General features: G+C 44.0%; 2 long non-coding RNA genes across 3 annotated transcripts; one reads left to right on the forward strand and one right to left on the reverse strand.

The window, feature by feature from the left end:
- The first annotated feature begins 796 nt into the window (after nucleotides 1-796).
- LOC310677545 lies at nucleotides 797-25,412 on the forward strand. Of its 2 annotated transcripts, none has more exons than XR_014511259.1 (4): nucleotides 797-892; nucleotides 12,597-12,759; nucleotides 13,430-13,562; nucleotides 25,298-25,412. It is a non-coding gene; the product is annotated as an uncharacterized lncRNA (long non-coding RNA). The 2 variants fall into 2 exon arrangements; XR_014511260.1 differs by lacking the exon at nucleotides 25,298-25,412 and adding an exon at nucleotides 13,737-14,172.
- LOC310677593 lies at nucleotides 12,929-17,275 on the reverse strand. The gene is made up of 2 exons (XR_014511312.1): nucleotides 17,226-17,275; nucleotides 12,929-13,432 (listed from the first exon to the last, which is right to left on the reverse strand). It is a non-coding gene; the product is annotated as an uncharacterized lncRNA (long non-coding RNA).

Consider the following 25,412-nt stretch of genomic DNA (forward strand, 5'->3'; position numbering starts at 1 on the left):
AACCATGGTGTGCAAGCCCTTATATAGACTATTGAAATTGCCCACCCTGTAGCTCAAGACCACCCCACAAAACATCATACATACATCACAGAAGGAGGTGGTCTACAACAGAAATCCTGTCTGCCAGAATACCTGACAATGGCCAGTGGTTGCTTACTTGGGCAGCCTGGCCATTCGTTTGTGATGGTAAATACTTTAACTCCTGAATCCAGGTCACAGGCTCACCCTTTTAATACACAAAGATGCCCTAAAGACAGGTAAGCAAAAAACAATGGTGAGGCTTTCCCATTTCCTTCCTCCTTGCAGAGAAAAAATTGAGGTCAATTTGGGAGAGTCAAAATGGTTTCAGGATTGCTCTCCCATACTATTTATGAGCATTCATTTTATACACAGTGGTACCTCGGGTTACATACGGTTCAGGTTACATATGCTTCAGGTTACAGACTCCGCTAACCCAGAAATAGTACCTCGGGTTAAGAACTTTGCTTCAGGATGAGAACAGAAATTGTGCTCTGGCAGTGCGGCAGCAGCAGGAGGCCCCATTAGCTAAAGTGGTGCTTCAGGTTAAGAACAGTTTCAGGTTAAGAATGGATCTCTGGAACGAATTAAGTACTTAACCCAAGGTACCACTGTATATGACACCTTAAGTTCTTATAACACTAGTAATGAAGAAGGCATGGCTGTTAAGAGAGCCCTTTAGAGAGAGGGCTTCAAAGTCTCATTCAACCACTGACTCTCCCTTTGTGACACCCAAAGAATCTTCTGCTTTTATTGCTATGGCAAATCATTTCTGACTACACTGGGAACCTAAGATCTGTTGCGACAGAACCAAGGAATTAACAGGCCAGGTTCTGACTAAGCACACTGGTTTTCTAATCCACCATTAATTCCTGTGAGTATTTGTGTACCAAGATCTGTGAGAGTTCATGTGTGTAGAAATAGGCAGCACCGCAGGATTCTTTCGTTATTTGGATACTCCCTCTTAAGTCAATAAGAAAATCTTCCCTGCAGTTTCACCCAAGTACATTTTTTGGGGTTGGCTGTTAGTGGGAAACACTCATTTTGAAAGAGGAAATATTAAGCAGACTTGAATCGTTTTGACCATACAGCATTATGGCTGTCAGTCATTTAAAAGTTTTTTATTTGATTAATTATCTGTCTAACCAATCAATTAAGTGTAAACAAATGTGCACATTACCATATTTTAATATTAATTCTGGTTTGAGCTATTGAAAGAAATGCAAGGTAACTTATAATTTAACAAAACAGAAGCTACATTTTATTACTTCCCCATTTATTTTCTATTACAATAGCACATGAAGAAAATGGCTTCCAAAAATAATAGTCTTTAAATCATAACCGCACTGATTAAAAATTGCCCTTGATGATTAAAATTACCTCAAGCAATTAATCAACTAAAACTTTGGTTGCTTAATCTACCAATTAACTGTACTAATCTTATCCATTAATTTTATCTACTAAGGTTCACACCTTGTAAATAACACTTTTGATTTTAGAACTGATAGATGAATCAGGTGGTTACTGTGTTTTCCCAAAAAGGATAATGTAAAGGTAAGTTGAATGGCAGCCAGTACTTTGAGTTCATTACCCTTTCACATTTTTTTCACAATGTCAGGAACATTCAGTGGGGTCTTGGACTTGGGGGGACGCTGGGCAGAGTTTCAGCTTGATAACCACCACTATCTTGCTCTACTAAAGGAAGGGCGGGGGACTGCAGGGAGATAAGCCGCACAATGAAATCAGACAAAAGTGGGCTAAGTAAGCCCCACCCCTACTCCTCTAATTCAGATTTGCTTACTTAGAGAAAAGAGATCTATTCTTGGTGGCTAAAGATGGTCCTGGCTCCCAATTATGGTGGAGCTAGGACTGACACAAGAGGGACGTGGGTGGCGCTGTGGGTTAAACCACAGAGCCTAGGACTTGCCGATCAGAAGGTCGGCGGTTTGAATCCCTGCGGCGGGGTGAGCTCCCATTGCTTGGTCCATGCTCCTGCCAACCTAGCAGTTCGAAAGCACATCATAGTGCAAGTAGATAAGTAGATAAATAGGTACTACTACGGCGGGAAGGTAAACGGCGTTTCCGTGTGCTGCTCTGATTCGCCAGAAGCGGCTTAGTCATGTTGGCCACATGACCCAGAAGCTGTACGCCGGCTCCCTCGGCCAATAAAGTGAGATGAGAGCTGCAACCCCAGAGTCAGTCATGACTGGACCTTATGGTCAGGGGTCCCTTTACCTTTTAGGACTGACACAGTCATAAGCTCCCATCCAGAATGCATATTCTTTTCAGATAAATGTTTTGGCTGTGTACACCTCACCTGTTTCCCCAAAGAATCCTAAGAACTGTACTTAATGTTAATATTTCTAGTCAGATATAGGTTGTACCGGGACCTGCAGTTTCAGGAATGTAGTGAGCCAAGACAAGTTCAAACAACTGTTGCCCAGTTAAGTTCAGTATGTGCATTTAACTTGTGTGCATTCAGCTTTACATATGTGCCCCTCCCCAAAAAAGGTGGAGTGAAAAGTGGTGAGGTTTTGGAGAAATGACTTTGGCTATTCCACCAACCATTGAACCTAGTGTGTTTTGACTATACAGTGGTACCTCGCAAGACGAAAAACTCGCAAGGCGAATTTCCCTATGGGCTTGCTTCGCAAGATGACAACGTCTTGCGCCTTTTTATTAAAACCGTCAATGCATTCCTATGAGAAACCATCAATGCATTTCCTATGGGAAACCGTGCTTCGCAAGACGAAAAATTCACAAGACGAAAAAACTCGCAGAACGAATTAATTTCGTCTTGCGAGGCACCACTGTACACGATTTTTGCTTTTGGCGCAATCCCCGGAACGTAATCACCATGTAAGTTGGGGACTTACTGTATACATAAGACCAGCCCAACAACAAGGTGCACTTGTCAGTCTTGTGCCAAAGCAATCTAGAGGATAGTGTGTGTTTGAGGTTCCCTGGTGACAACTTATTTTGAATTCCAGCCTCAGCATTTGAAGGTAGCCTGGTTGCACAGCCACCTTTTCTTGCTGCAGGATGACATAATAGCAGATTTAATGAGAGGACACTTTCTCTCTAACGACCTTCACAACACTTCCCCCCTTCGTCAGTGGAACTATGTCGGTCTTCAAATATTACACAATGCCAAGAGTTTGGTAACATTTAGCTAATGGTCAGAAAGGAGGGATTCACAGATATTCCCCACAGTTTTTGACAAGGAGTGTAAGGCACTCACAGAGCATTTAGTTTGCCTATTTTAGCACACTGGTATAAATAATACATATACACAGGGAGGTTTTCGAAGAAGCAAGAAGCACAAATGCATGAGGTGAATTTAGGTCCTCACCGAGTGCAGAAGGCTAACATCTAAGCAAAACCCTTCTGTTCTTTCAGAGGTAATGGGATGTAACAAGATTTTTTACAACTGGAACTTGCTGGAACTCAGTTCTGGCACCTATCAGGTGGGACCATTACCATTCAAAAAGAATGAGGGAGATGTTCACACTGAGTGCCGGCACTTATTCTTCTAGAAAATAGCACTGGTTGTCACAGTTCTGAGGGAAAGGCCTAAAGGCATAATCGGAGATGATTTAAGAAGTGAAACAAGTCACAGATCAAAAAGTTAAAGTTGTGAAGTGACCACCTGAAGCAAACACTTGGTTCAAGCTTGAGGTTTTTTGAAAGTCCCTTCTATTCTTTAAAAATTTAAACCCATCGTATTTCTTGTTTGCCTTGTCTTTCTGTTTCAGTGATGGGGAACCTGTAGCTCTACAGATGTTGTTGAACTACAATTCTCATCATCTCTGACCACAGGCCTTGCTGGCTGGGGCTGATGGGAGTTGGAGCCCAGTATCTGGAGAGCTGTGGATTCCCCAACCCAGAAATTTAACAAATTTAACAAATAATTTTATTGTTATATTTGTTATGTAACAATAAATGTTCTGCCTTTTAATGGTCTCCTAAAATCTGCTGCTTGAGGTGAATTACCTCACTGTGCCGGATGTTACAGCTGGTTATGTTTTGCATTTTAGCTTTGTTAAGTTTTTTTCTGAGTAAAAACTTCTATAGACAGGAATTATAGATATCCATATGGCGCAGAGAGTCTTTTGTGGCATGAAGTGTGGACATATCCCTCTGGGGATGAGGGGAAATATTTTGGAGTTATATGAGATAGCATTGTCACGTGGATCCAGCTAGGCTCTGAGTCTTGTTGGATTAATAATAATAATAATAATAATAATAATAATTTTTTATTTATACCCCGCCCTCCCCAGCCAAAGCCGGGCTCAGAGCGGCTTACAAGCAATAATAAAAACAAGATGAATTATTACAACTTAAAAACAAAAGTAAAATACAGCATTAAAATAATGGAACATTAAAATATTAAAATGTAGCCTCATTGTAGGAGGAGAAGGAAAAGAAAAAAGAAAGAGAGGGAGGGAGGGAATCAAATTGAATCCAAGCCAAAGGCCAGGCGGAACAACTCTGTCTTACAGGCCCTGCGGAAAGAAATCAGATCCTGCAGGGCCCTGGTCTCATGAGGCAGAGCGTTCCACCAGACCGGAGCCAGAGCTGAAAAGGCCCTGGCTCTGGTTGAAGCCAATCTAACTTCCTTAGGGCCTGGGACCATTGGGTGTTGTTATTTATGGACCTTGAGACTCTCCGTGGGGCATACCAGGAGAGGCGGTCCCGTAGGTACGAGGGTCCTAGGCCGCGAAGGGCTTTAAAGGTCAAAAGCAGCACCTTAAATCTGACCCTGTACTCCACCGGGAGCCAGTGCAGCTTGAAAAGCACTGGGTGAATATGCTCCCATGGCAGAGACCCCGTGAGGAGCCTTGCTGCAGCATTCTGTACCCGCTGGAGTTTCTGGGACAGCTTCAAGGGCAGCCCTGCGTAGAGCGAATTACAGTAGTCAAGCCTGGAGATGACTGTCGTATGGATCACTGTGGCCAGGTCGGGGCGGGAAAGGTAAGGGACCAACTGCTTGATGCGGCGAAGGTGGAAAAATGACGCCTTGGCTGTTGCTGTAACTTGCGCCTCCATGGAAAGGGAGGCGTCAAGGATTACACCCAAACTCTTAACGGAAGGCAATGGCACTAATTGGGCCCCCGCAAGAGAAGGGAGTTGGTCCCTCATCCCCATGCCATTCCGACCTAGCCATAGGACCTCTGTCTTCGAAGGATTTAGTTTCAATCGGCTCCCACGAAACCATCCAGCTACAGCTTCCAAACATCTGGTCAGTGTGTTCGGGGCCGAGTCGGTGTGGCCATCCATCAGCAGATAGAGCTGAGTGTCATCAGCATATTGGTGACAGCCCAGCCCAAAGCTCCGGATAATCTGGGCAAGGGGGCGCATAAAGATGTTAAAAAGCATCGGGGAGAGAATTGCGCCCTGCGGCACTCCACACACCAAGGAGTGGCGCGATGACATTTCCCTCCCTAGTGCCACCCTCTGTCCCCGACCAGAGATAAAAGAGCACAACCAGTTACGGGCTATGCCCTGTATCCCCACGTCTGTGAGGCGGTGGTCCAGAAGATCATGATCGACCATGTCAAAGGCTGCTGACAAATCTAAAAGGATCAGCAGTCCTGACCCGCCTCGATCTAGTTGTCTACGGAGATCATCTGTTAGGGCAACCAGAGCCGTCTCCGTCCCAAAACCAGGACGAAAACCGGACTGAAATGGATCTAATGCCGATGTTTCCTCCAGAAACCTACCAAGCTGTTCAGCAACCGCTCTCTCAATTACCTTACCCAGGTATGGAAGATTTGAAACTGGGCGGTAATTGGATAGGTCTAAGGGATCTAATGAAGTTTTCTTTAAGAGTGGACACACCACAGCTTCCTTCAGTTCCCCTGGGAATGTCCCGGTGTCAAGGGACAAATTGATAATTTCAACCAGGGGGGTCCGCGCAACATCTGGACACTCCCTAATCAGCCAAGACGGGCACGGATCAAGGAGGCAGGTGGTGGGCCTACTAACTTGGAGGAATCTATCCACATCAGTAGGGAGTATCCGATCGAAATGGTCCAACACTGGACCTGAAGTCAGTCGAGGGGCCTCCAGTTCAGTCACTGTATCTAAATTGGCAGGGAGGTCACGACGGAGCAACAGGACTTTCTCCGCAAAAAAGCTCGCAAATGCCTCACAGCTGTGGGTCGAATTTGTGCTTAAATTTGGTTGTCCTCCTAAGGACGTTATTGACCTAATTATTCTAAAAAGTTGTGCCGGGCGAGAGCTAGCGGATGCAATGGAAGCTGCAAAGTAAGATTTCTTAGCAGCTTTCATAGCCATCTCATAGGCTTTCATAAGCGTCCTATAAGATGTTCTTGAGGCTCCGTCACGAGTTCGTCGCCATACTCGCTCTAGCCGTCTGAGATCCCGCTTCATTTTCCGGAGCTCCTCAGTAAACCAAGGTGCCCGGTTTCGACGGGGTCGCAGAGGGCGCTTAGGCGCGATCTCATCAATGGCTGCCAAGAGCCGGTTATTCCAGTCCTCAACAAGGTCATCTAATGAGTCGCCAGGAGGAGCAGGGTTTCGCAAGGCTTGTCGGAATCTATCAGGATCCATCAGTTTTCGCGGACGAGCCCAAATAGGTTCGCCACCCGAGCCAGGGAGGAGCGGGAAGTCAATCTTGGCTTTCAGAGCGTAGTGATCAGACCATGGCACTTCCACAGCGGGGAGCATGATCACATCTATGCCAGCCCCAAAGATCAGATCCAGCGTGTGGCCTGCTTGATGAGTGGGGCCCAAAACAAACTGGGAGAGCCCTAGTGTTGCCATGGAAGTCACTAGGTCCAGAGCCTGTGGGGAGGGAGTGGCATCGGCATGGACGTTGAAGTCTCCCAAAACTAGTAGGTTTGGGAACTCCAAGGCCCAGCCCGCCACCACCTCCAGCAGGTCTGACAGGGTGGCTGCAGGTGTGCTGGGTGGTCGGTACACCAGCCAGACAGCCAAGCTCCCCTTGGTGCCCCACACGAGACCAACACATTCAATGCCGGAGATCGCCGGTGATGGCAGAGCTCTAAAAGAGCAATCCTCCCGGAATAACAACGCTACTCCTCCCCCCCGACCCACAGTCCACGATTGATGGAGGACAGAGAAACCTGGGGGTGTTATCTCATGTAGGGAGACTACTTCGCCTTCCCGTACCCAGGTCTCCGTCACGCAAGCCAGGTCAATCCCCTGCGAGACAAAAAAGTCACGCATGGTGGCGGTTTTGTTGCCTACGGACCTGGCATTGCACAGCACCAATGACGGAGGTGTGTAATCCTTGCTCTCCCTACCCTTATCCCTTGGGATGGGGCGTAGATTGGAAAGGGTTCGAGGATCACTGCATCTCGAAACCCTTCGCCGATAGAGATATCTAGCCCCACCGCCATTCTTCCCTAGCCCTTCAATTGTGGAAATCCCAGATCCCATACTAGCCTCCTCAATAGATGGGTAACATCCCCTCAATAACAAGTCATCCTTGGGCCAGGACTCCTGGGTCAAAATGGTATGGGAAAGAGGTGGAGGTCTGATAGGGTAAGTATCCCTAGAAGATAAAACCCAACCAACCGCACCCCAAGCGGGGGGGACAGTCCCATGGTGTTTCATTAACTGTCAATCCCCCTCTCCCTCCTGGGTTAATTGGAGGATTGTTGGTTCTATCTGTGGCTGTGGAAGTATTAATGAGGTATGTATTATAAAATGTGGATCACTGGCCAACAAAGAGCCAGATTCAAATTTGAAAGATCTGTCCATCCTGTCTCGCCAGGAGTACAGTAGAGAAGGCTGATCATTCTGATACGTTTTTGGAACATTAGGCAAAGGTCCAGATGTAGATTTGGTGCTGGGTATCTCCAGATTGTCAGCAACATAGAGTTCTTTAGGTGTTGTTGCCATAGAAATGTTGGAGGCGCCAAATTCCTCATCTAATTTGGTGTCGTTTAAAAAGGGAACAGGGAGTTGCACTGATGTCTTTCTATGGGATAAAGAGCTGTTGGACATCTTTAAATATTGTGCTCTAGGCTCTACTGTCCTTATATTTTGGGCAGAAATCTCAGTCTTTATACTCATTAGCCTCTTCTTCAGGTCTTGTAATTCTAGGCTTACAAAGTTCTTTTCTTCCTTCGGGCAATTAGTATTTCTAGTGTTGAGCTTGGTTTCCTTTATCCGCATTAGCTTTGACTCTATGCAAGGGACCAATTGCCTCCTAGTTTCGTCCTTAAATACCCTCACTGGGCGGAGAGAATGGAGCCACCATAGGGTATCCTTTATCTCCATGAGTCGAGATGGGAGGGTTGATGACCTAAAGGTCATAAATAGGCGCATGGTGTTTCTCAAGGTAGGCAGGAAGTGGAAATTTTCTAGATCTACATTTCGGTAATAATGCTTATGTACTGTGGTAAAATATATAAGCTCAAACTCTGAGCACAAATCAACAAAAAGTGTGACTCAGAAATCAACCAAAATCAAAATCAACAGAATACCTTCCCAAATAGCCATTCCAAAGAAGGCAAAGCTACGACCTCAGGTTATTTTCCCCTTAGATACCAACCTTGGCTGCATACATATCGTACATTTAAAGCACATTGAAAACAAACACATCCTAAAATAATCATGGGAACTGTTGTTTATCCCTCACAGAGCTACATTTCCCAGCACCCGTAAAAAAGCTGCTGTTTCCAAGATTCTTTGGGGGATGTGCTTTACAGGCATGATGTGTATGCAGCCTTTTTTTCTGGCACATACTAAAGACTCCTGCCATCTTTTAATTCTTTATTTATTAAATTTATACCCCACCCCTCCTCCCAAAGAAGCATAGGTTTTTGTGGGTGGGTTCCTACAAGATATTCTATTTATCTGACATTATAATAAATTTGCATTCTTATGGAAGGGACCCCGAGGGTCATCCAGTCCAACCCCCTGCATTGCAGGAATCTCAGCTAGATCATACGGAACAGATGGCCATCCAATTTCTGCTTAAAAACCAGCAGTTGATGCTAGTAAATAAATGCACAGCTGCACACATGTACACACACATATACAGTGGTATCTTGGTTTACGAACTTAATCCATTCCAGAAGTCTGTTCTTAAACCAGTGTGTTCTTAAACCAAGGCGTGCTTTCCCATAGCAGCGGGGGACTCAATTTACTCAACAGGAAGCCAAACTTGTTCTTATTCCAAGGCAAAGTTCACAAACCAAAACACCTACTTCTGGGTTTTCAGCGCTCTTAATCCAAGTTGCTCATAAACCAAGGTACCACTGTATATAGATATTCTAAAGACAACACAACAAGTCCCCAGTCCCCAGTCTCTCATCCAAAGGAAACTAAAACGTGGTACGCTTGGTCTTCTTACTATTCAGGGAAGTAAAGAGTCAATGACAATATTCACACCAAGAATATTCGGTCATATAGTATTCGTTGCTGGAATTCTAACAACTTGACATTTCTACTTGATACATATGATGATGCTCAAAAGGAAGGTTCTAGAAATACTGTCAGCAGCCCCAGGCTCTCTCCATCACAGCTTTTCAATGCATGCAGATAGTAACCACCTCTGGGTGAAAAGATGTCCTTTCCATATTTGAAATAAAGTATGAACTGACAAATTTACTGTGTTGCAAAACACAGGCAACCTGTTTCAAGTTTTCTACATTTCATTATTTTTACAGTGCAGTCTGATGCATGTTTACATGGCAGTAAATCTCACTGCATTTAAAGGGATCTACTAAACAACAACAACATTCCCAGTCAAGTATCCCTAGGACTGCAGCTTTCAATGTCCAATTGAACAAACCACTGCTTTGATTTGGGCAGGCTCCTTTTTCAGAATTCATCCTACTCTAATCTGTGTTCTTCCCTACTTTCCTGTGAGGCCACCTTTCCAGTTTTCCAATTTCCATTTCTTTCTGTACAGTGACCTGGCTGCTAGCATTTCTGATTGCTGGTATATAGATGAAAAATGCAGGCTAATGGATATAGTTATTGTGGTGAAAGCATCCCACTTAGCTTGAGCCTGTCGTGGTGTTTCACAGTTGATGTTTTATTTGCTGTGTCCTCTGCTGTCTCCCACACAATGGACACCAAGAATGATACTATCTCTCTATATAGTTTGTTTGCCTGATAGTATAGTGATTTTGTCCTGCAGTGCAATCTCTGAAAATCTAACAGACTACGGCCAAGGTAGGAGTTCTTCTGCTCTCACAATTCTGAAAAGCAGGATGTCTATATTTAAGTTCCAAGTTAACTCTGTACAATGGACTGCAAAATGTGCAAGAACCCTGAAGTGAGGCCACATCAATGCTTTTTTGCATCGTGGAGTGGTTTGGAATCACCTGAGTTTTGTTACAATCCTTTCGTATGCAACGTGTGTTACTTTGGTTGCAGCTCAGGGTAAGGAGTAGACACTGGCCTTCATTGCATGCTAAGAAAATGATTTATGGTTAACAGAATCCTGTAGAGCTGATTTGTTGCCCCCTTGAAGCATTCCTGAAAAATTAAAGGACTCGTGTTTCACAGTTTAAGAAAATTTCAAAATCACTGAGCCCCAACTCTCTGGCGAGTTTCTGCTCTTCATAGAAAAAGCCACACACAATGGCCTCTTTTCATCTGCCTTCTCTGGAAGACTCTCTTGGAAACTCTTGCTGCTGCTAAGGAAAGCTGTATGACTAGCCTCAGCTGAGATCTTGCCCTCTCTTTCTGGTGAAAGTTTATCCCCCTTGACCTGCTGGCTGGCAATTCTAGGAACCTTAAATTGAAGTGCAGAGGAGGTAAGCTGCATAAAGAACAGCCATAGGCATGGTGGAAGGATCCTTCCTGCTAAGGATCTACCAAAGCGGCCCGGCCAATTCTGATTTTACTCCATAGTCAGCTGTTTTCTTTTGACTTTTCCTGATAGGGAATGAAAACCAAGCTCTGCAGAGCAGGCTGGGGCTCCAGGTCTGACTTGGCCTCTGTCTGCTTCCACTGCTGCTTGACTTCCTCTCCCTTTCCTGCCCAATTTAAAACCGGCTTCGCATTTCACACAGGGTGATGACACTGCTCTGGCTTGCACTATTCCCGATACCTCTCTCATGCTGTGCGCCTCTAAAATCAGGAACAGAAGTCCTCTACAGAGAATTAGGGACAAAATGTCTTCAAATGTTTTCCATAAACAAAAGAAGGAAATGATTAGCTTTAAGGGATTAACCAGTCTTTCTGCAATATGTATGTATTCAGAAGATCTGGAGTTTACTTGTGCCATGGAACCAGGATGAACCCAGAAGCAGACAAGCTCTGAAATCATTTTCTAAGATTCCTGCATTTTCTATTTTGCAGGAGGGCCATTATGCTCATGTCCTGCTTGCAGGCTTCTGGTTGGCCACTATGTGAGCAGGATGCTACATGATCCAACAGGGACTTTCTTGATTTTGAAAGTTTATGCAATGGGTTTCGGTTGAAGAATTAGAAGAGGAGGTGTCTGTTTGAAAGATTTGGGGAGTTGAGGGCCCGATTCTCGACTGAACCTCCCTAAACCACACATGCCTCCATTCTTGATTTCTGCTCCCTTTCCCACACTTTCCATGCTGTTTCTGATTTTCTTTATGGAATAAATAAATGATTCAGCAACTGGGGTAGGGCTGAAATGGAAGGGTACAGGGGTACCAACTTGAATAAAATATTGTGGGTGTCCAGGTCAGCCCTGCCCCACATAATCAATCACATGATGCAGTGAACACACACTATTAGAATGGGAATGCCCATCAACTTTGTGGGGGCCCAGCTCACTCAAATATTTTATTGTGGGGGCTGAAGCCACCATCACCCCTAGTACAGTCATACCTCTTGTTACATTTGCTTCAGGTTGAATCTTTTCAGGTTGCGTCCCACAGTGACCCGGAAGTATCGGAAAGGGTTACTTCTGGGTTTCGCCACTCGCGCATGTGCAGATGCTCAAAATGACATCACGTGCATGCGCAGAAGCAGCGAGTCGTGACCCGCACAGACGCGGGTTGCGTTCTGCTCATGTTGCGAACGGGGCTCTGGAACGGATCCCGTTTGCAACCAGAGCTACCACTGTAGCTGACTCCTATGGAAGGCTATGTCCTATTCCCTGCACTTTACAAGTTTGTCCAGCTGGCCCTGGAGTCATTGCATGGAAGTGGAATGAGCAACAGTATCACAATCCTACAAGTGATGACCAGTCAGATCATTTCACACCATTAGAAATGTTTTCTGTAGCCTTTGTAGCAAATATTTTCTTTTCTCATGGTTTACTATTCTGCTCAATGCATGTGCCATTTGAGTGCTCATGAAACAATTTAGCAAGCACATGAAAGCAAGGAACCTTCTCTTGCATTACCACCACCAAGATAAGTTGGAGCTGCATCATGAAACAATCCGATGCATTTCTGAATTTTCCAACAGCTTTTGCCCAAGGCGACTGTTAAACTTGGGACACAGGAACAATTTAGTCTTTTAAAATATTGTTCTGAACTATTCCAGAAGGTTAGTATAGGGACATCCAGGGATGTGCCCTTCTTCCTGCCTCTCCAGCTAAAAATTCTAAGGGGCCCTTGAAAGTTGTTCTTCCTCTCGTCCAGACAACCAGCAGCTAGCTGTTCTGAATATTGTTTGCTGTGTTGTTATCTCACTTCTGAGTGGCTCCAGCAAATCTTGCAAGTTCTTCCAAGATCTGAGGCTCCTTCAGATGACCTGCTTATTGAGCATTCATCCTGATTTGCTTGCACAGAGCTTATACGGAAGGTAAACTATGTCTCATCCTCACTGAGAATTCATTCAGATTTGTTTGCGGAGATGTTATATGGCGATGAGCATTCATCCTGCATTAATTCTGATTTGCCTGCATGGCATTTATATGTCTCCCCATTAAACATTCATTCATTCCACATTTTTCAGAGCATTTTGCCAGCACTTTCCCAATCATAAAAAGTTTATTTAAAAAAGAAGTAAAAAGTAGATTTGTCGCCCAAGGGAGACAGAACACTTTCATCCACTTTAATTGTGCAAACCTAAATTCCCAGGATAGTGCTCGAATATTTCCTGCAAAATCCTGACTGTCTGGTAGGGACCGTAGACAGCTTGTGCATGTGGGGAAATAAGATAATATAAACAACTTTCATCACAGTTCAGCCTCCATGTTTCCATCATGGTGAAGGGGTTTGCAACTAAGGATCTGCCCAGAGAGAAAGATAAGCTATCCAATGCTTGGGTCCTTGTGTTGATGGTGAATCTGTTTCTTTTTGCTGAATCAGACCTTTGGTTCAAATCCTGCTTCTGGAAAAAGGTTCTCCATGTCTTCCGAGTTCTAACATCTGGTGCAGGCAGTACCAGGCACTTACGTCATCAGGATAAATAATTGTGAAGAGCCCTTGGAAGGAAGTTGCAGCATTCATGCTATGCTGGTTGTTGACAGGTTCTGTGACAAATTGGGAGAAAGATAAGTAGAATGATTTATGATGAACAGGTGATGACTGCTTAAGAAATGAACGGACCATTTCTATGGCATGGACCACTTTTCTGCATGAGAGGCACAGGTAACTGAAGAGGTGAGTTATGTAGCACTAAATCAGACTCAGTTGTGCAACAGATTCAGTACTGTGATTGCAGTGGGTCTTCTAGGTGCTTGTGGTCTCTGAGTCTTTTCACATTCAAAATCCACATTCCATCAATAGTAGGAAATGAAATAAATAAAAAAGACTGTAAACTTTTCCAATACGCAGTAACAGCGGCGAGAATACTTCTGGCCCAAAAATGGAAACAGGAAGAATTACCAACGGTTGAAGAATGGAGAATGAAATTGATGGATTTTGCAAAACTGGATAAATTAACAGGGAAGATTCGATATTTGCGAGACCATAAGTTCATCGAAGACTGGGGAAAATTTACAGATTATCTGAAAAGTATATGTGACGAACAGACAACGCTTGTAGGTTTTCAAGATGTTCTGTGAAAATATGAGGAATATTGTAAAAAAGGGAATAAGACTGGGGAGGGTATATTTAAAGGCAATAGTAAAATTAAGAAATGCGTAAACAAAACAATTAAAATGGAAGATTGGCAGAGAAACTGAGGGAAGTCAAAAAAAGAAGAATTTGTGATAAATTCTGATATGGTTGTATAAATTTGTATTTGAAAATGAATAAAAAATATTATAAAAAACAAAAAACAAAATCCACATTCCATCAGTAAGATATATAACATTCCTTCCTTAAGAAGACCCTAAGCTTGTAGAGTAAGATGTGTGATATATTATTAGAAAAGCTGCTAGTGATGGCTTATTATCTGTTTCTTTAAGAAATGGTATACCCTGCCTGAGCAATTACAAATTCCCTAAGCTGCTTACATTTGTTTTAATGGCCATAATTTCTAACTAGAAAAAATCCTGCTAATACTAAACATCAGAAAACAAAACAACAGCAAATAACAATGGAATGGTAAAATCAGAGGCAAAGTCTCAAACCGGTGCTCAAGAAATTAAAATGTATTATGATGGAGGATATGCCCGGGGGAGAGCAGACTGCACTGTTTTCTTCTAATGACATAAACTGTGGAAGTTCATGTATATACCATGTCTGTTCAAAGGTTGTGTCCTTCAAACCCATGTGTTCCGATCAGTACAAGAGGCGAATCCAAACTGCTCCTGTTTTTTAATACTGTTATGAGTTTATGGGGTGCCTGGACTCCCCTTCTAATTCCTGGACCCTGCTTCTCATTTCTGGGTTCCAGACACTGGATTTAGCATGTTAAACTATAAGCCAGGAGCCAGCCTGGTAATGGCCCATAAGGATGTGTGGCTCTATGCCCGAGGGCAAATGGAAGGAGTTCTTCTCTCAACTCAGAATTAGTTACACAGACAAAAGCCTTTGAAGGAGTTTTAGAGTTAGAAGGAGGGCAGTTGTTTTTAGGATTGCAATTGAGGATGCTGTAAGCTAGAGAGGAAAAATGGCAGTCTGTTAAACGTAGCAAGCTGAGCAAGGAGACAGAGGGCCATGGCTGATTTCCCCAAGACTGAGGCCATGGGAAAAGCAAGAACCTCCTGGAGTGTAAAGCTGTGAGCCCCTCCATCATTGACTCAGGTTGGATATATGTGTGTATAAACCATATATCATAAAGACACCACAGTCTCCTCTGTGCCTTATTTCCAGAGGAAACACAAACCCTGGGTAAGCGCCTTGGTTCCTTTGGAACCTCACACCACTTGGAGACTGGGGTGGCATGTAACAATATTTTCAAAGAACAGCCATTGTATTCCACTCCCAATAATCCTTGGTGCAACCTAAAATCTGTTTTGCACCCAGCACCTGAGGTTAGCCACGTGGCAATGAGGACCTCCTCTGTCATGGCATCCCAACTCTGGAACATTTTCCTAGTGCCTAGTTTCACCAAGTGTAAAAGGTAAAGGTACCCCTGCCCGTACGGGCCAGTCTTGACAGACTCTAGGGTTGTGCGCCCATCTCACTCAAAGAGGCCAAGGGCCAGCGCTGTCCGAAGACACTTCCGGGTTACGTGGCCAGCGTGACATCGCTGCTCTGGCGAGCCAGAGCCGCACACGGAAACGCCGTTTACCTTCCCGCTAGTAAGCGGTCCCTATTTATCTACTTGCACCCAGGGGTGCTTTCGAACTGCTAGGTTGGCAGGCGCTGGGACCGAACAGCGGGAGCGCACCCCGCCGCGGGGATTCGAACCACCGACCTTTCGATCGGCAAGCCCTAGGCACTGAGGCTTTAACCCACAGTGCCACCCGCGTCACCAAGTGTAGGGGCCTGGTAAAGACTTTTTGCAAAAGAAACAATCCCCAGGCTTTTGATGGCTACTTTATATCTACAACATCTGTGTTTATTTAAATTGTATTAACTTTTTGGTGTTTGCCACACTTTGGGCTTCTTTGGGAGGAAGGAGGGATAGCTCAGACTCCTACTCATCTCAGAGTCGTTGCTTCAAGCCCCACTTTGGGTAAAATATTCCTGCATCACAGGGGGTTGGACTAGATCATCCTTATGGTCCCTTCCAATTCTACAGTTCTTTGAGTCTGTGAAAGTCAATAAGTAACAAATACATAAATGTTCACATCTGAGCAGGCGTCTGGTACGGTACCTTGCAAGAGTATTACTGTATTTTTCGCCCTATAGGACGCACTTTTCCCCCTCCAAAAGTGAAGGGGAAATGTGTGTGCGTCCTATGGGGCGAATGCAGGCTTTCGCTGAAGCCTGGAGAGCGAGAGGGGTCGGTGCGCACTGACCCCTCTCGCTCTCCAGGCTTCAGGAAGCTATCTGCAAGCCTTGGGAGCTCCACGGGAGTTCCCATTGGGCTCCCAAGGCTTGCAGATAGCAGCCTACATCCTGAAGCCTGGGGCGCACTGCACAGCGCGCCCCGGGCTTTGTGCAGATATCGGGCAGCCCCACAAGCTCGGGGGACAGTGGGGAGGCGGAGCGCTGCCATCCCGCTGTTCCCCGACCTGGTTTGGAGGCTGGCACTGGGAGAAGTGGGCTTCTCCCCAGCGCCAGCCCCACAAGCTCGGGGGCAGATATCCGCAAGCCTGGGGAGACCGGCGCGACTTCCTGCCGGGCTCCCTAGGCTTGTGGATAGCAGCCTGTTCTGGGGGCTGGGGTCGGGGGAAGCTCGGGCATCCCCCGCCCCAGACCCGTGCCTGGGGGGGAAATAAAGTTTCCCCCCTTTATTTCCCCCCAAAAAACCTAGGTGCGTCCTATGGGCCGGTGCGCCCTATGGGGCGAAAAATACGGTAAGTTGAACATGGACACATCCCTATACACCAGGGAGTAAGTCCTATGGTAATCACCCAATGAGCAGACATGTGCAGAATCACACTGTAAGTTGGTTGAGGCTTGTGCTAATAAATCTGTGTAGTTTGTGTAAAATTCATCAAGGAACCCATTCACCTTTAACAGCACATTTTGAGCCCGATTTCCCTTCTTCCATTTCTGTCACCCACGCTTCACATCCAGTCAGCTCCACTCCATATGTATGGTTTAATAAATAAATATTTATACATGCTAAATAGGCTAGAGAGAGAGAGATGATAGGGTTTTGTTTCCCCCAGAGGAAGGGTGTTCTGAAAGTGGGACTGTTGTTTTCCCTGTTCCCCTGGTTGCTCCTCCATGCTGCCGGCTGCTCAACTAATGGTGGCTGCAATTCTGTGCACACTTATCTGAGAATAAAACTCACTGAATGCAGTAGACAGTCTTACTTACAAGCTGACAGGCATAGGATTGATTTGAAGAGTGAGGCATTCATAGCTGGCCCCCCCTCTCTCTCTCTCTCTCTCTCTCTCTCTCACACACACACACACACACAATTTTAGTTTGCATTTTTTTGCTGTCTTTATATTGGGCTATTCTGCCCCTTGTAAACAGGTTTTCATGTTATTTCAGAGACCTGTGAAATGGAACAAAGGAAATATGGAGAAGAGGCCCTTTAACAGTTTAAACAGAGGAAACTTCGTTCCTTGCTTTCAGAAATTTCAGCCTTTTTCTTCCTTCATATGATTCACTTACATGGCCTTGGTCTTTATTTAGTTTGAGGCCACAGACATTAATCATCCAAACTGAATCTTCCTCACCATCAGCCATTACTTCAATATCATCTGTAAAGATCAACTGAACAGCCATTATCATTTGGTACTTGTAAAATCTACCACAGTTATGAAATAATAAGGGAATAAATGCTTGCCTTTGGGTGGAATCCAACTTTTATCTAAAGCGATCTGCTACACAAGAGGGAATCTGCAATTTTGTCAAAGTCCTTCAAGTGGATTAGGTCTACCAGTATTTTCTGATAAGGTTACTGTCAGGGACTCTGGGGCTTGAAGTGTCTAAGGCTGTGAGTTACTATGAAAAGTCTGTACTAAGAACCCACTTTGAATACTGAAAAGTCTAGGGGTGCACAATAGTGCCCCTCCTCAAAGTGACTGGCAGGAAGTATGAACCATCTGGATTGGACTATAATATAAACACTAGGAGCCTAATGTTCTGCCTTTGGCTGCACACACACCATACATTTAAAGCACATGATTTATTCCAAAAGAATCCTGGGAACTGTAGTTCACCCAGAAAGAGCTACAAATCCTAGTACCCTTAAAAATTATAGTTCCCATAATTCTTTGGGGAAAACCATATGCTTTAAATGTATGGTGTCTATGCAGCCCTAGTCTGAACAAGAGAACAGTGTATTCTGCTTGCTGCACATTAAATTCTTGCAACTAGCTCAAGTCACCTCATGGACCCTCAGTTGGAGACCCCCCATGGCTAACAGGCCATACATAGCCAGTCATCTATTATTATTGATGCTATTATTTTTATTATTATTATGTGTAAATGTAATAGCTGTGGTAATGATATATAGTACATTATGTAGAGTAACTTCAGCAAATGAAGGAACTTACAATCCAAGGAACTTACAATCCAAGGAACTTACAATCTAAATTCATATGGCTGGAAAGGATGATAGGATGGGGCAACTTGGCGTCCTTTTAGACAAAACTTTTAATGTGCATTTAGGGCAATTTATGCTCTTGAGGATATTGAGATGGTGATACACGCTTCCGCTTTTAGATTTGTGCCCTCACATCTTTCTCGATGGTCACATGGCATCTCTGTGTGGTCTGTAGTTCCCCCTCAACCACAGCCAAATGTTCCATTTTAAAAAAAAAAATCTCACTTTTGTTGCGCTACAGTGCTAGGGTGTCACAGCAATATGATGACTTTTTGGTATTGTTGCCACTCCCACATTCGTCCAGTAGATGACATTTCAGTGGAAATGAATGGAGGCTTAGCACAGCAAAGACTTATTTGTGCTTTTTTAAAAAAGCGGGGTGGGAAGAGGTTGCACTGGGCTCTTTGCCGCATTGCTGCTATCAGAGCTGTCCTGCTCTGTTTGCTGCTGGATCAGCTGGTGTTTACAGATCTAGCTTGCAGGTAGAAAAGAGGAGGAGTGAGGGATGTCATTGGAGTAAGGTGGCCAGCTAATAGTGAAGGCCATGTTGCATTCCCCTCCTCCCATCTTTGTTCCTTCCTTTGCTCTTGGGGCTGTGACTGCACTTTTGCCTGTCTGTGGGGTACATGGAGAGAGGAGGAAGAAGACTAGCAATAATGAGGAGTGGCAGCAAGAGTGCAAGGATTTTTAATCTTTGTTGGAAGCCGCCCAGAGTGACTGGGGAAACCCAAGCAGATGGGCGGGGTACAAATAAATTATTATTATTATTATTATTATTATTATTATTATTATTATTATTATTAAAAATCATGACAGTTTTTAAAGTGGAGTGTGCAGTCCAATTCCTGACTGCATTTCCTGACCCATCCCTAAAGTGAGCATCCCTCCACAGCCTCCACTTGGTTTATTCCACCTGGAATAACAGCAAGAAGGGGGAAGTAAGGAGACAGTTATGGGCAGTTCAGGAAGGCAAAATGCATCGGTGCTACGGCTGATGTTTAACATCTTTTAAGCCTCCATGATGTGCTAAGCACCATTAGGTAACTAAATTTTGCCCATGAAATTAGGGGTTCAGCTGCAGACTGTAGAAAACCCCCAATTACAGAATCAATGATAGAATAACACTCCAGGATCATGGCTGGGCCAGCTCTCTTCATGAATACATTCATGGCATTTCTGGTTGGGAATAGAGCAAGCTGGTAGTAGCAGTGGGCTTCGGAGGACAGTGGCTTTAATGTAACCACCACAGAGCACACCAAAGATGTTCTTCTGACTTTTCACCCTGGCTAAGCTGTACACTATGATTCAATTAGATCTCTTACATTGTTCACTGACTTTTGGTAAATTACACCTTTGATTTCTGGTCCAATGAAAAGGTGCTAATTACCTTTTTAAGTGCTCGTTTAATGTTCTGCAGTGACATAAAGCATTAGTGCAGCAGACTTGCGTGCAGGAACCTTCCAGAGTGTTCTCCCCCACTGCTTTGTTTAATCAGCCTTTTCCCATTTCTGCTTTCCTTTTCTCCACCCCTTCAAGGCCCCTACGCGGCTAGCTCTTCTGCAGATGAATAAATCTACTATATTGTTTGCTGAAATTGGCTGTCTTTTAGCGTAATGAAAACAGAAACAGATCAGGGTAGCCTGGAAGATTCTCTCCCATTGTCACATTCGGTATTTTACTTCCTGCATTCCCAATTGCCAGTATTTCTGCATCCACCAACTCCACACAAACAGGGTTTTCTTCAGCAAATATTGCTGAAGTCACAACTTGCAGAGTCTGGATAACATCCACTAGATGATAATATAGGTTGCATTGTGTTTCCCCTGCTATATTACTCACAGGCATGTCAATAGAATTTGGAAGGCTGCATTTTTCAAAGCTACTAGATAAATAGGCACTCCTAAACTTATTTCCTTTTAAATATCCCGTTTCAACCAACAGGATTTGCTGCCAAGGAAATATGCTTAGAATGGTGCTGGGGCACTTCTATGTAGATTACTTTGTAAAGTGTCTGATTAAGACTGGTCCAGATTTTCTAACAGGATCTGCAAGTATGGCATAGTGATGTTATATGCCTTACCAGATAAATCCCTGTTGCAGGAAATACTTATCCTGCGGCCTCATCCGCAAACATATATTTTATTAGCTGGCAGATCTTCCTGCAAAGAATCCTGGGCCTTGTAGTTTGGCAAGGAAATGGGAATTCTGTTAGTAATCTCTAGTCATTACGTATGAAGAATGACCATTGTACTAGCTTACGTCTGTAGTATCAACATGCCTAGAGGTACTTTGTGTTGGCACTCCTATTTGTTGGAGAAGCTTACATCTGGAATTACACTGGGGCTACATGTAACATTGACCTCATCAGAGTGTTTAAAGCCATGCAACCTTTTTTGTAGGTGCAATTGTTCAGGAGTATCTAACCCCTGAGCAAGGTGTAATGTACTGAAGTTCTCACCCTGGGCCAGCAGGGGGATACTGTAGATAGTTCAGGTCCACATATGCAATTAAGGGATCAAAGTGACATTCAGTGATTGGATAGTTACAGAAAGTTGTTACAGTTACGTTGTACTGGAGCTCTATATAAGCAGGCTGGCTGAACCCTTCAGTTCAGTTCTGTTCTGGCCTGTGAATAAACAAGAGCTGTTTGAAGAATCGCTATGTTGTCTGATATGCTTAACACAAGGAAAGGATTCTTACTAAGACAGTGTACACATTACTGGCTTAAAACACAGCAAGGTGGTTCTTATACGCAATTTGGATCTAAGCACTGTTGGGGGGGGGGAATGCATCAATATGCAGTATTTCACAAGAAACAACAGGACAGATATTGATTGTGGCTAATGGCATGTGTATGCCACTTCCGAAACCAGCAATGGGAGTGCACTGGATGAGGAGCAAATGGGTGTGTATGCAAAGCCTAACTTCCACTCTGGTTCCACCACATCCTGAATTCTGTCCCGTTTCCCCCTTGAGCTGGTGGAGCCCCAGCGGTATTGTTAGGTTGCTGTATCTCACCTCCACTCACTACAGGTGTACATTGAGGACAGAATCACTGTGTTACTAACTGACAGCATTTGATAAATGACATGCAATTGTGTTTTGGCAGCTGACAGTTTACGAGATTTCAAAGTTGACGCTTGCCAAAATCAAAGCCTTCAAGAGGTTCCAGTGGAAAGCTTTTGAATTTCAGGCTGTCAGGCAAAATGTCACATGCAAAGCCTGGCCACATTCCAAATTTTGCCATTCACATTTTAAGTAAATTTTCATTATTTTGGAATACTCATTTCAGATTCAGTATCGTGCGCTAATGGCATTTTCTCCTTTTTGGCAAATGTCTGATGGCCAGTTTCCCAAAAGCAGGGATCTGACAAAAGATGAGGTGGGAGAACAGAAGCCAGAATCCTGTTGGAATCATGGTGGTACATAAAGCAGCCTGTAGAAACTCCAGGACTCCCTTCACTCAACAGACATTCCCAGCGCATGACATGGATGTAGTTTAAACACTGTTTTTTTTATGCTTTTAAGCACAATAGCCACTTTTATTCAGTTCTATGCCATTTAGGACCTGTCTGTTTAAGAGATCATCTTCCGCCATACAAATCTCACAGGACTTCCACAGGTCTGCCTTCCAACAGGGCAAAATTTCTGATAGCTGCAACACACTCCCCCCCCCCCCCCGAATTAAAATTGGAGCTGTACTTCACTCTTCCTGCACCTAAGCCAGCATTCCCAAATCTGGTGCCCTCCAGATGTTTTGGACTAAAACTCCCATCAGCCCCAGTAAACACATGCTGGCTAACTGGAGAACAGCAGGTTGGCAAAGGCTGCCCTAAAGTGTTCCTTTAATACGGAAGAGCAAGAATTAACTGCCTGTGGAGGGAGTTGCTCTGCTGCTCCTGTATGTGAATTACTCTTAGTTTCTGGTTCCATATCCTGGTTTTTAAGTGTGAAGAGCCTTGGGAATAATAGTACCTTTTCCTTTAAAATCTTCTACTTTTAACTTAATGACTTCCCCTCTTGTCACATACAAAGCATTCCAGGGTGGAGTTTCCCTCACTAGCCTGATCCGTCAACAGAAGAGGATAATCTTTTCCATTCACACCTCTTAATTCTACTTACCTGGAAGTAACTAATTGTTCAGTTCTTCTATGTAGGTGATGAAACTCATGTGACTGGAGTGTAATGAAAGATCCCCTTGGTGATACTGGTCACTTTTGCCTAGTTGATTCTCAACCCTGTCTCTTCACTCTCAGGGCATAAACATGGGGCACAGTAAGGAGGCAGTTCAGGAGTCAGTAGTAGGCCCTGTACCATGTTTTTATTCAGCTGGGGGGTTATGGGGTGAACAGGCAGCGGGACAAGTGGTATAACAATGAAATAAATAGCATTTTGACTCGTACTGTTAAAGCTGAGCATATGCTCCATTTAGTAACTTGGGAAGGGACCATTCTTCTGCCAACAGTTCTGTGAAGAAAGGCATCTATAAATCTCTGACCGGACAAGAGTTCAATAGAGCTTGTGTATCTACACATATGCATGCTGATGTTCTTTCCATTAGATTTCCTTTTAAAATTTACTCCAGCTTATTTTATTATTGCTTCTAAAGAAGATTACATTTGTCCTAGTTTGAACTTGGAATATTATTTTAGTTTAATTTTTAACTGAGCCACATCCCTCTGCTTTTTTTTATTTTAAAAACTGTCAGATTGTTACACAAGAACTGGAATGGCTCCCTTCAAACTTCCTTTGCTTTCATGCCTCCCCTTCCTTCCCATAAATTTCCACTGTGACTTGACACAAGGTTTATTCTGCTGGTGAAGCGGGGGGAATTCCACTGAACTGCGGTGGAATCTTTGAAATATTTTGGTATCTGGGGCATTTTTTTTCTGGATAAAAATTGGAAGCACACACTACCCCATACTAAAAAAATAAAATAAAGTACACACATATTGTCTTGATTAGCTCTCAAAACTATAGGCAGGATACATCCTTCTTGCAACTGTCCAGATAGCACTGCCTGCTGGTGTTTCACTGTCCTTTTGTCCTGCCACAGCTCAGGGATATTAATTTGCTTTCTGAGCAATGGTGATGCTTCAGGGACACTTCTGTGCCTGTCAGCTGAAGTATTGGCTGCATCAAGGAATCCTGTGTGTCCTTACTGTATTTCTCAGGATGATGTCAATGCTCATATGCTGGCAGAGAAAGAGTAATCAATATGGTATTGGGCTTCCTTGCATCAGCAGTTAAGAGCAGTTGTGCACCCAGCATAGTGGCTTTCGATGCAATCCTATCCGTATCCACACAGAAAGAAATCCCACTGAGTTCCATGGGACTTACTCCTAGGTAGGTGTGTATAACATTGTGGCCTTCATTTTTCAAGGCAGCCTAGTTCCCCTCTCTTGGTACACTAGTATGTCCTAGCACATAGTTTGGGAATCACTGCTTTAAAACATGAGGGGGAAGAAAGAGGGAACCATGAATTGTAGAATTGACAGGGATCCGAAGGGTGATCTCATTCAGCCCCCTATAATGAAGAATATTTTAAATTATGATGTAGCTAAGTTAGTTGAATGTTAGTCCCATTGAAATCAATAGAACTTAGTCATTTCTGCGAGAACTAATTTCAACTAACTTAGCCTGGATCTATCCTAAAGTTCTTGGGTCATTTCACTTCCCTTTTTCTTTCCCACTTCCTTTCTTTACTATCCCTCTTCTTAACTTCAGGTGAGTGGGAGGAAAAGCTGTTTGGCTGTTTGTTTGTGTGTGTGAGAGAGATATGTGTAAAACAGGGAAGCATCTTAAGGAAGTGTTAGGGCATGGTTGGGGAACTTGCTGCCCTCCAGATTCTGATGAACGACCAACTCCCATAATCCTTGACCATTGGCCATGCTTGGTCAATGAGGAAAGATCATCAGATCATCAGTCATCAGTCAAGTACAGATATAAAGTTAGTGACTTATCTTAAGAGTACTGATTTATGCAGAACGAACTGCTTTTTAATTCTGTACTGGCTAGTTTCACGAGTTAGAGAGAAGACACCAGGAAGGTGACGAAGGGCCAGGGGGAAGTGCCATAGCTCAGTGACTTAGCATCTGCCTTATATTTAGAAAGTCCCAGGTTCAGTTCCTGGTGTCTCCAGGTTTGGTGAGGAAAAGCACTTGTCTGAAATTCTGGACAGCAGCTGCCACCTAGAGTAAACAATATTGAGCTAGATGGAATGATGGTCTGACTCAATGTATGACAGTTTCTTATGCACCAGTGTCAAGCCTGTTAAGAAGGGATCTTGAATGGCCCTGATAGACCTGGAGGAAATTGCCCCTGAACAGAACAGAATCAGCAGCCTTTCAAAAACTGCTGGGACTCTACTTGCTCCTTTTGTTATAGTACTTGGATCACTTCTGAACCAGCTTCTTCAATACCATCATTTGGCCATCAGGGATGAGGACATTCTAGCGCAGCAGAAACCAAGCCAAGCATTCCCTTGACTTGCAAGCTGCCATGGTGGTGACAGGAGGAGGAGGTGAAGGTAGTTATGATTAGATGGGCTCAGGACATTGGACATCTTGATGAGTGAGTGGGAAACACTCTGGAAAATAAACATGAACTTTGCAGCATGCTACACCATTAAAGAAAACATGTTAAAGATGCAATATAGATGGTATCTCACCCCACCAAAACTTTCAAATATATATAAAAACATAGCAAACAACTGTTGGCTGTATGGGGAAGGTGAGTTCCCCATAGAGAGTTTTGGAATCTCATGAGCTGAAAAAGATCTTTAAGTTAACCTTCTTAAAAAAGCCAGAAGTCTTTCTGCTTGGAATTTCAGGTAAAGACATTCCAAAAAATCTAAGAGAAAATTTTCTATATGCAACGGCTGCAGCCCAAATACTGATCGCAATGAATTGGAAAGGGGGGAAAGTTCCAACCTTTTTCGATTGGCA

Source organism: Podarcis tiliguerta, assembly GCF_965153285.1.
Source record: "Podarcis tiliguerta genome assembly, chromosome: 5".
Lineage (NCBI taxonomy): Eukaryota > Metazoa > Chordata > Lepidosauria > Squamata > Lacertidae > Podarcis > Podarcis tiliguerta.